At 30.9% G+C, this 10,000-nt stretch overlaps 2 long non-coding RNA genes across 2 annotated transcripts in view; one reads left to right on the forward strand and one right to left on the reverse strand.

Moving 5' to 3' along the window:
* The first annotated feature begins 731 nt into the window (after positions 1-731).
* Positions 732-7,390, forward strand: LOC118765090. The gene is made up of 2 exons (XR_005000939.1): positions 732-786; positions 4,732-7,390. It is a non-coding gene; the product is annotated as an uncharacterized LOC118765090 (long non-coding RNA).
* LOC118765091 overlaps positions 741-10,000 on the reverse strand; it is a 36,448-nt gene continuing 27,188 nt past the window's right edge. The window contains exon 3 of the long non-coding RNA XR_005000940.1: positions 741-778. This is a non-coding gene — a long non-coding RNA (uncharacterized LOC118765091). The remainder of the gene's footprint in view (positions 779-10,000) is intronic.

The following is a 10,000-nucleotide window of genomic DNA, read 5'->3' on the forward strand; positions in this document are numbered from 1 at the left end:
GTGTGTGTGTGTGTGTGTGTGTGTTGTGAACGTGTGTGTGAGTGCATGTGTGTGTATGTATCTATACATGTATAGACATACTTTACCTATGTAACTGATGAAAGATTGGGTATGTCATTATTTAAATATTCAAATATTTAGTATTTTGGAAAGTCAAATTAAGAATATTATTACCAATTTTTAATTTAAATTCATAAGATCCACAACGATTTTAATCACTCTATACGGTTTATGATAGTTTCAATGACGCCCTAAAATTGAAATAAAAAATATGTATGTATACATATATATACATATGTGTATATACATCACATTTACATCCACATAACTATAGAAATACGTATTCTAGCATATTCGAGAAGGTAGTTCAAGGTGATAGAGCTTATACTGTATATAACTGATGACGTCACATTTCTAGTATACAATATATAATTTTCACATAAATTCTCACGTATTTAACTTCAGAATACTCTTCTAATATACTGGAATCGAATTGTTCATATACACAATTTAGGTCGTGCAAGTAGCCTACAGACAAATTCTTCTACCTCAAAATAATTTCATGCAATTAAAGGCTCACATGTATGTATATATTCATACATATATACAAACACACACACACACACACACATATATATATTTATGTATATATCTGTACACATTTCGGTGTGTCTATGTGTGCGTGCGCGTGCATGTACGCGCGTATGTGTGTGCACGTATAGATATATATATATATATATATATATATATATATATATATATATATATATATATATATCTATATATGTATATATATGTATGTATTATGTATTTATGTATGTATACATAATATATTAACGCTGCTGAGTTCTCTAACTATTGTGTTTAGTGTAGTACATGCATCTGGTGACAAAAGCCACATTATTGCCTTGCTATTAAATTATGAGTTATATTCCATGTATTTCATTCATATCCAATGAAATATTTAGTTAACTCTAGATACACATTTGAAATATCGCGGGGCGTCGTAGCTAGTATTTGTTTTATCAAATTCAAGCGTTAAAAAACTTACCTAGAAAGTTATTGGACTTGCAAAAATCGTGCAAGACGTATCTTATTACTGCTCATTAAAAAGCAGTTTCTTGCTAGCAAAGAGTAATTAACAAGTAGGTAACTGAAAATAATGCAGGCGCATGCAGTCCAAGCAATCGGAGATATCAATTCCTCGTTGAGGCCAGGTTTCTTTGCATAGCATATATCGTAGACTTGTTCCCGTCATTGGATTGCGTCATGCCGTAATAAACCCTTGGAGGGTTTAGTCGAACAAATTGACACCATTAATTATGTTAGTTATTTTATCAATCTATTTTGCTAAACCACTAAGCTATAGATTGTAAACTAAGTAATATCGTTTGTCCCGCAGAAATGAGGAACAACACAAATACAAAGACACATACAGATACATAAGTATGTATTTGCATGTATATATATATATATATATCACCATTTCCGTCGACCAAATTCATACAAAAGGCATTGTGCGGCCCACGGGCTATAGTAGATTTCACTTGCCTAACGTGCCGCGCAGTGGGATTGCACCTGAAACTACATGGTTGCAAATCAATCTTCACCACTGAGTTTGCTTGCGCTTACACTTGAGAATTTGCTCTAGAAAACACTTGAATGAGGAATGCAATTTTATCATTCTGTACGATTCTGTCTCGAGAATATCAACTTAATAGCATAAAAGTAATAACTATGGCAGATTTAAGAGAAAAGTAGCCTGATGAGAGAAGATTAATTCTTACAAGCGATAGCCAGTTGAATATATTTTAATTATGTTAATTAATACAGCTGAGAAAAAACATGCGTCAAATGTTACGTTTTTCTCTTTCTTGTGAATTTGGAAACTGGATACAAAGCTAAATTCATTGATGAACAAGGCTAGACTTTTAAAACCTAATCAGCACATAATGCGTGCCCCTGGTAGCTAACTATTACAGGGGAGTCAATCACATATAGATAAAATTAAGTTCAGGCAGATTTGAAAATTTGGAATTTATATCAAAGATGGTGTATAGAGCATGCACAGTTTTTTTTTTTTTTTTTTTGTGTGCATATTATATACGTTGCTAGCCAAGTGTTGCGCTATTTCATCCATCTTTGAAATCTTTAGCATGACATGACTTGAAACAAATAAAATAAGCTAAATTCGACATTTTAGGAAGAACGTTTATAGAAAGAACATAGATTATAGTTTAAAAGGTAGAAATTAATTTCAAAGCACAGTACAAAAAAAAAAAAATTTTTGAAGATTGCATCGAGGTATGACTACAGTTTTAACAGGGTCTTCACATGAATTATAATTATAAACGTGGAAAAAATAAAATTTAAAAATTACAAAGCAAATAATAAGAGAGAACACATGAAATTTTAAAAATATTGCTTGCGTCTTTTGTTTCCTTGTAGCAAAAATAACATTTAACTATTTAGGGGCTGAGGAACTAAATAATACCTTCAAATTAATGTCATCAGTTGCATAATTATCGAAATTCAGTATACATATATATATATATAAATAAATGTGTATGAATATATATATATTCATACATACATATATTTATATACATATATATGTATATATATATATACATATATATATATATATATATACAAAAATATATATGTATATATATACTTATATACACACACATATATATAGTATATATATGTATGTATGTATATGCATGTATATATATGGCTATAAATATATGTACTTATATATTTATTTATGCATGAATGAATTTATACATGCATGTATGTATATATGTATGTATATATTTATATAGATATTTCAATACATTTTTAAGATACAAATAGACGAATATATATCTATGTCAGGATATACACGAAAAGTCTGTGAGTGACCAACACAAAATTTTGACTAATATATTTGGAGTACTTCTTAAAACAAACATTAATATTTATTAAATCAATCATACCAAATATAAAAATGCCTTTTTAAGAAATGGGTCACTTTATAATTTTCTTCTAATTATCAGCGACTTCTCAATTCGTACATTTGGTTAGCTTCAGGGACAATAGTTTAAGAGATCTGTAAATTAGAGCTATGGGGGTGTCAAGAAGACATAAGCTTTTAAAACAAACCAATTTGGCAGAATCCATCACCGCTTTCCATACCCTACTCATGAAATGGGTCGGTGCCAGTATTTCACTATAACTCATGGCATTAATGGAAGTTTTACAATAGTACTGATGTATTTCATCATCAGAATAAGTAAGGGGAAGAAGTTTAGAAATAGGTGATTGATTTGTCAGTTGTAAAAAGATTTGCCCCGGACACAGGGAAGCCTGCACTCGTGATGGAAAACGAACGATAGCCATTTTGTGTGCTTGTACGGTACACTATCGATTCTGCCAGATACAACTCTCTCTGTTCAATGTTTATGCGTGATTATCTACTCGCATGTGTAAGTGTGCGTCCATGTGTGTGTGTGTGCGTGTGTTTGTGTGCGTGCGTGTATGTGTGTGCGTGTGTTTATGTTAATCTGTTTTTCCTCAAATATAAAAAAAAATAATTTTTATTAAATAAACGATAGAGTAAAGATATATATAGAAAGATTTTGAAAGTTGAAGAAGTAAATTACAACACACATATATGTATGCACACAAGCACACACACACACACACACAACACATATATATATATATACAATATATATGTAAATATATATGTGTATATTTATGTATGTATATGTATATATATATATATATATATATATATGTATATATATATATATATGTGTGTGTGTGTGTGTGTGACTATATGTATATCTATATGCGTGTTTGTGTGTGTGTATGCATAAGTGCGTACACGTATGCATGTATGGTGTGCGTTCATACTGTCTAGACGGTTGAAGGACACTTTTTCTGAATGGTATAAGATGCTACAATGTTGTCTTCGGCATATATATGTGGTGTGTGTGTGAGAGAGAGAGAGAGAAGAGAGAGAGGTTGTGTGCGCGTGTATACATACATGTATATATATATATATATATATATATATATATATATATATATTATATATATATATACATGTATGTATATATGTATGCATATATATATATTACATATATACATATTATATATTATTTTTATATGTATATATAAACATATATGCACTGTAAATGAATTTACGTGAACAAAAGTAGTTTACATAATGCAAGTCCAGTGTAAAATCTGTAAATTAAATTAGACGATATCACTTAAAATATTGTTACTAATGACTTTGCGTCTGAATTGATAATCCTGTGAACCTTTGCATGATATCTCACGAGCAAACTGACATAAATGTATATTTTTTACGCATATGTTTGTACGAGACTACGTTCGTAGAACATGTCTGGTGTTATATCGTCCGAAGATTCCACCTATATATTTTAGTCAATATATTGCCTTTACATATACATACAAGCAGACATACATAAATACATACATACTTATATATATATATATATATATATATATATATATATATATATATATATGTATGTGTAGATGTGTGCCTGTCTGTGTATGTATATGTAAGTGTTTATGTAACATAAACATATCTGTGTAAATATAAATGTATATCGAAATATATATACATTCATGTATATATATATGTGTGTGTGAGTGTGTGTGTGTGCGTGTGTGTGCGTGCGTGTGTGTGTGTGTGTGGTGTAATTATAGATATATACATATATATATATACATACATATGGAGAGACAGACAGACAGACAGAATAGACAGACCGACTGAGACAGTGAGAAATGTATTTTAATGCATAAGTGTCCTGGGGTTGCTTGCAAATTTTGCAATGCAGGGATGAAGGGAAATGTGAAATCTTTAAAGTATAAAGAAATATGAAAACAAAAATATTGAACAAATGGTGATAAACAAACGTAGAATCAAGAAATTTTCTGAAAAAAAGGGAAAAAACCGAAAACCCAGCAAAAATAATCACAAATATCTTATATAGTTCTTAGATTGAAGAGTGGTATAAATCTCCGTCGTTCTTACTGCATGTATGTAGTGAATCTGTAGAAAGATTCCTGAAAATCGTAGTTCTTGAAGTAGGATGGAATTCTGTTTAGCGAATAAACATTAGTCCAGCATAGACAGTACATCGTTGAACATTTTCTTGCATGAAATAATTCTATAGGTGTTTTCTATATTAACAAAACAAAAAAAATGATAAAGAAAAAATATTGTCAGGAGTTCTTCCGTTTTTCCTTTGTTGTTTGGGTTTTTTTTTAATTTCGTTTTTATATCCTGTTTTAGTTTTTCATCTCCAGTCCCTATGGTTGATACTCTCATTCAGGATGACAGATATAATCTGTTACCCGTTTTAAAACCACCATTTGGCCCACTAGGCTACCTTTAAGTGCATCCACTCCGTTTCGAGTATTCGGATCAGGTCCTGGGTCTTCTTCTTTAGTCTCAAAGGTCCTGGAAAATGTCATAGGTGTTGCCCTTCCTCCTGTGACTAACACGTTAGTAAGCCAAAAGAATTCCAGCCCTCCGAAAGTGAGAGTTTAAACTGAGAGGACATATTTGATTAAACGTGTTGAAATGTTAATACAATTTTTGAAGTATAAGAGATCGGGGCAACCTGATGGATTGACTGATTACGTGTGGAGAGATGAATGTATTGACATTGCAAAAAATGACGCAGCTGTGAATGGGTTTGTAGATGAGTGAATATTGATTTCCCTGTGTGGATTGATAGATTGTGAGAGGAGTAAAGTGGAACATGGCTCGGCAGATAAACGAATTGATTAATGGGCGAATAGTAGGATGTATGGATATAACCATCTGTGAATGAATAGATGGATGGAGTAATACTTTCTTAGTAGAACGAATGTAACAAAGAATGTATTGAGGGACGAATGTATTGATAGGCATGAAAGGACTGATGTATCAATGGATGAAAAAAGTGTTGTATGGATATGTCACAGTTTATTTTAAAATCAAAAGAGAAAATGAACGCTAAAAATTTACGAAAGAACTTAAACGAGAAATCTGAAGAAATACAACAGGAAGTTTATGTGATTACCAAAAGTTGACGCAACAAGTATTGTTGAAAGAAAATGAGCTGCTGGAGAATCAAATCCGCAAATCTGGGTTCCATTCCTTACTGAATCTCCTTTATTTCACGCTACACTGCTAATGCCCTGGAAATATGGCTGAATGCCATGACTTTCAGATTTTCCTTCTCTTCAAATATTTAAGTATTTGTGAAAGTCAAAATTGATTTTAAAATGTACATTAAAAATGATGGGGCAAGCGGGGTTGAGAAAGAGATATAATACAGAAGACTAGAATGTCCAGTCTGGGTTTAGATTCTTGTTTGACGCCTATTAATTTCACTTTAAAAAGCTGAAGCTCCGTGGATGAAGAACGCCATCGACACACAATGTTAATAAATGCCTCTTCTATAAAGTTTGAGTGTAATGCCTGTACAAATAGCGAACTATACAAAGTGATTCCAAATCGATGAGTTGGCATCATCTTCCGAGGTTTACGATTATAAATGCCGATGTTTCTCGAATTTGAATTCCAACTTGATTGAAAGCAAAACGAATTTCATGCCTAAGACATTCTTTTATAAGAAAATCAAATGAAAAAGATAAACACTTGTAAAAATAACTGCGATTGTTTCAGCAAAGTATACGACTCTCTACATAGAGCTGGCCTAATAAAGGGAAAATATCTGCACTGAAGGTTGAAGCAGCAATATGTATACATACATACTCACATATATACATATATATATATATACATATTATAAAAGTTAAAAGTTATGTTAGACGAATGAGAAAAATCATCTAAAATTTCAAAGCATCAGACCAGTAAAATTACTGGTGTTGTTTCGGTTAAACTTACACCACCTTTTAAAAACTGGACAGGTCGCATATTCAAAACGAAAATCAATGTGTTTAGAAATGCAAATAATGTATATATAAAAAAAAGAAAACCGAAAAAAGCGACAAGGATAAAACATAATATTCCTGAAAAATAATACCGAAATTGTATCAAAGCTCAGAAAAAAAAGATATCAGATTTCTAACTGAAAATGGCGAAGTTTTGTTTCTTTTCTATAATTATTTGTATTATACTTTTGTTTTCTTTTTGTTCATATCATATTATTATTATTATTATTATTATCATTATTATTATTATTATTATTATTATTATTATTATTATTATTATTATTATTATTATTATGATATGTTTTATGACTCCGACAACATAGTAAAGTGTAGATTACGTAAAAAAGAAAGACACACACAAACACGTCCCATTCACCTTATATTAGTTTCTCCAATCTACGAATTAAAAAAAAAATGGAGGACTATATACTCTTTATCATATTCCAACATCGGACCTCAAAAAACATTTTCAATGCTTCCATTATGAAAAACGAAATAAAGTAACGACTAAAATAAAAATAATAAATGGACTCAGAATGCTTAAATTTGTTTCTTTATTACAGGAATACATACACTGCATGCATAAATATCATACAGCATGATGTATATACACATGCAAAAACACTAATCTTAATCTGAATGTATATATGTATCTGTGCATGTATGTATGCATAGATGTATGAATATACATATATATACATATATACATACATTTCTTAAGCATCTGCATGATGTATATGTGTGTGGTGTGTGTGTGTGTGTGTGTGTGTGTGTGTGTGTGTGTGTGTATCGCCAGAACTGAAGCAAAAATCAATTTATCTTCTTATCTTTCAAACAGAACAAAATAATAAACTTCATTAGATCAGGTTACAGAGGATAGGATTGTTACTGGAAACAATTTAGAAAGGAATCAGCAATGTTAACGCGAATTCCCAAAGGATGCTGGTTCTTTTTGCAGAGAACACTACGTAAATTGACAAGAACACTATGTAGATTGATATTCGAAATAAACATAATACGTGTTTGAATATACTTATACAAACACACACACACACACACACACACACACACACACACACACACACACTCATAGAAACTTATGTACATATATATATATATATATATATATAGGCATATACATGTTACATATGTGTACACACTTGATCTCTCTGGATACACACACACACACACAAATATATATATATAGATGCAGGTATGTATATAATAAAAAATTCATGTTCGATTAAGAATATAGTAAGTTTGCATCGCTTATTAAAAATTTGTAGTATAATCTAAAATATAGAGGTGAAATAATGCCAACCACGAATCCTTAGTCGCTTTTACTAATACTTTCTTGCCATGAAGCCATTTAAAAAGGCGACATTAATTCAGATGTATTTTGAAAAATATATTTTGAAGATATGTTGAAAATCAATAAACTACTTCGACTTACTGTACGATACACAATTCTTCGAGTAGTGAAATGCAGACACTCCGAGAACCATCTAATATGTAACCAGATCATTTTTTGAAATGGCACAAAAATATATATATTTCTTGACAAAACTTCCACGTTTAAAAGTAAGAAGCTTGTCATATTACTTGTTTCAAATCTTCCTTTTCTGCTTTGAATTAATTCATTTTATTTGTCTCCCGTTTCAAATATGTTACTTTTCACTCTCAATTTGCTTGTATATATGTCCTTAACGATTTAATATTTTCGTTCAGTAATTGAATTTCCCGTTTACGCATTATATCATAATATTCTAAAGGGAAATAATTAGCTCTTTTACCATCAATTCGTATGTATAAACGAAAGCAAAAAATGATACTTACCTTATAAAACATCACTGAAGAATTCTGGTTTGGCGCAAAGGTTTCTATGGCAATAACAAATATAAATGAGTGAATGGTATGTACTTACAACTACTATGATCTATATATATAATATATATATATATATATATATATATATATATATATATATATATATATAGGGAGAATACACAAAAAAACAAAAGGCAAAGGCAGGTGGTGTAATCAACAAACAGATGTATTAGATTAACGCTCGGAAAGTGAAAAAATCTTTAAACGTTTCGGGCCAAAGCTCTGCCACAGAACGGAACACAGAAAGAAACAAGGAGAGAAAGTAAAGAATGTGTAGTGGCAAGCAATCTATCATGGCGAATGCTGGACATAGTGGTCACCCAGGACAGCTAGGAAGAAGGGGAGATAATAAGTAGTGGTGATCCCAAAAGGACGTGCGCATGCGAGTGTATATATATATATATATGCATATATATATATATATATATATAATATATATATATATATATATATATATATATATATACCGCAATATATGTGCATATTGCATTCATAAAACTCGGAGGAATGCGAGTAGGAATAGGCCGAACCAACATTGCATATCTATATATATATATATATGTATATATATGTGTGTGTATATATGTATATATATATATGTGTGTGTGTGGTTGTGCATATATATATATGTGTGTATGTATGTATAGTAAATCCAAAAAAAGGAAGAACAAACACAACGAAAACAATAACAACGCGAGGACGTGGTACATATAAAGTATTAGCTGACTCTCTGGGAAGGAAAGTTTGTTTAACGTTTTGCGCAACGCTCTTCTTCATAAACAGAGGAAAGTCCAATAGAAGAAAGAAAGTCGCCAACGATTCACTTGTGGTTACATTTTGAAAATATATGTATATGCTTAGGTATGTTTGTGTGTTTTATAACTTGGGATAGAATGCATTACAATATTTGTTCTGATTCATGCAAATACTCCCGTAGTCAACTTCAGAACTCATTCTTCCGGGATCAAGGAGAGTATACTCATCGAAGGTGCTGGACTGGTGAACCTTTAAGAACGTTAAACCGAAAGCCTAGCGTATTTATTTCGTTCCTTCGCATTCTGAGTTCAAATACCGCCATTACTTGCAGAGATTCTGGATTTTAACCAGTGCCCCTTTTAATAATATCGTCTGCTACATT

Source organism: Octopus sinensis, linkage group LG10, assembly GCF_006345805.1.
Source record: "Octopus sinensis linkage group LG10, ASM634580v1, whole genome shotgun sequence".
Lineage (NCBI taxonomy): Eukaryota > Metazoa > Mollusca > Cephalopoda > Octopoda > Octopodidae > Octopus > Octopus sinensis.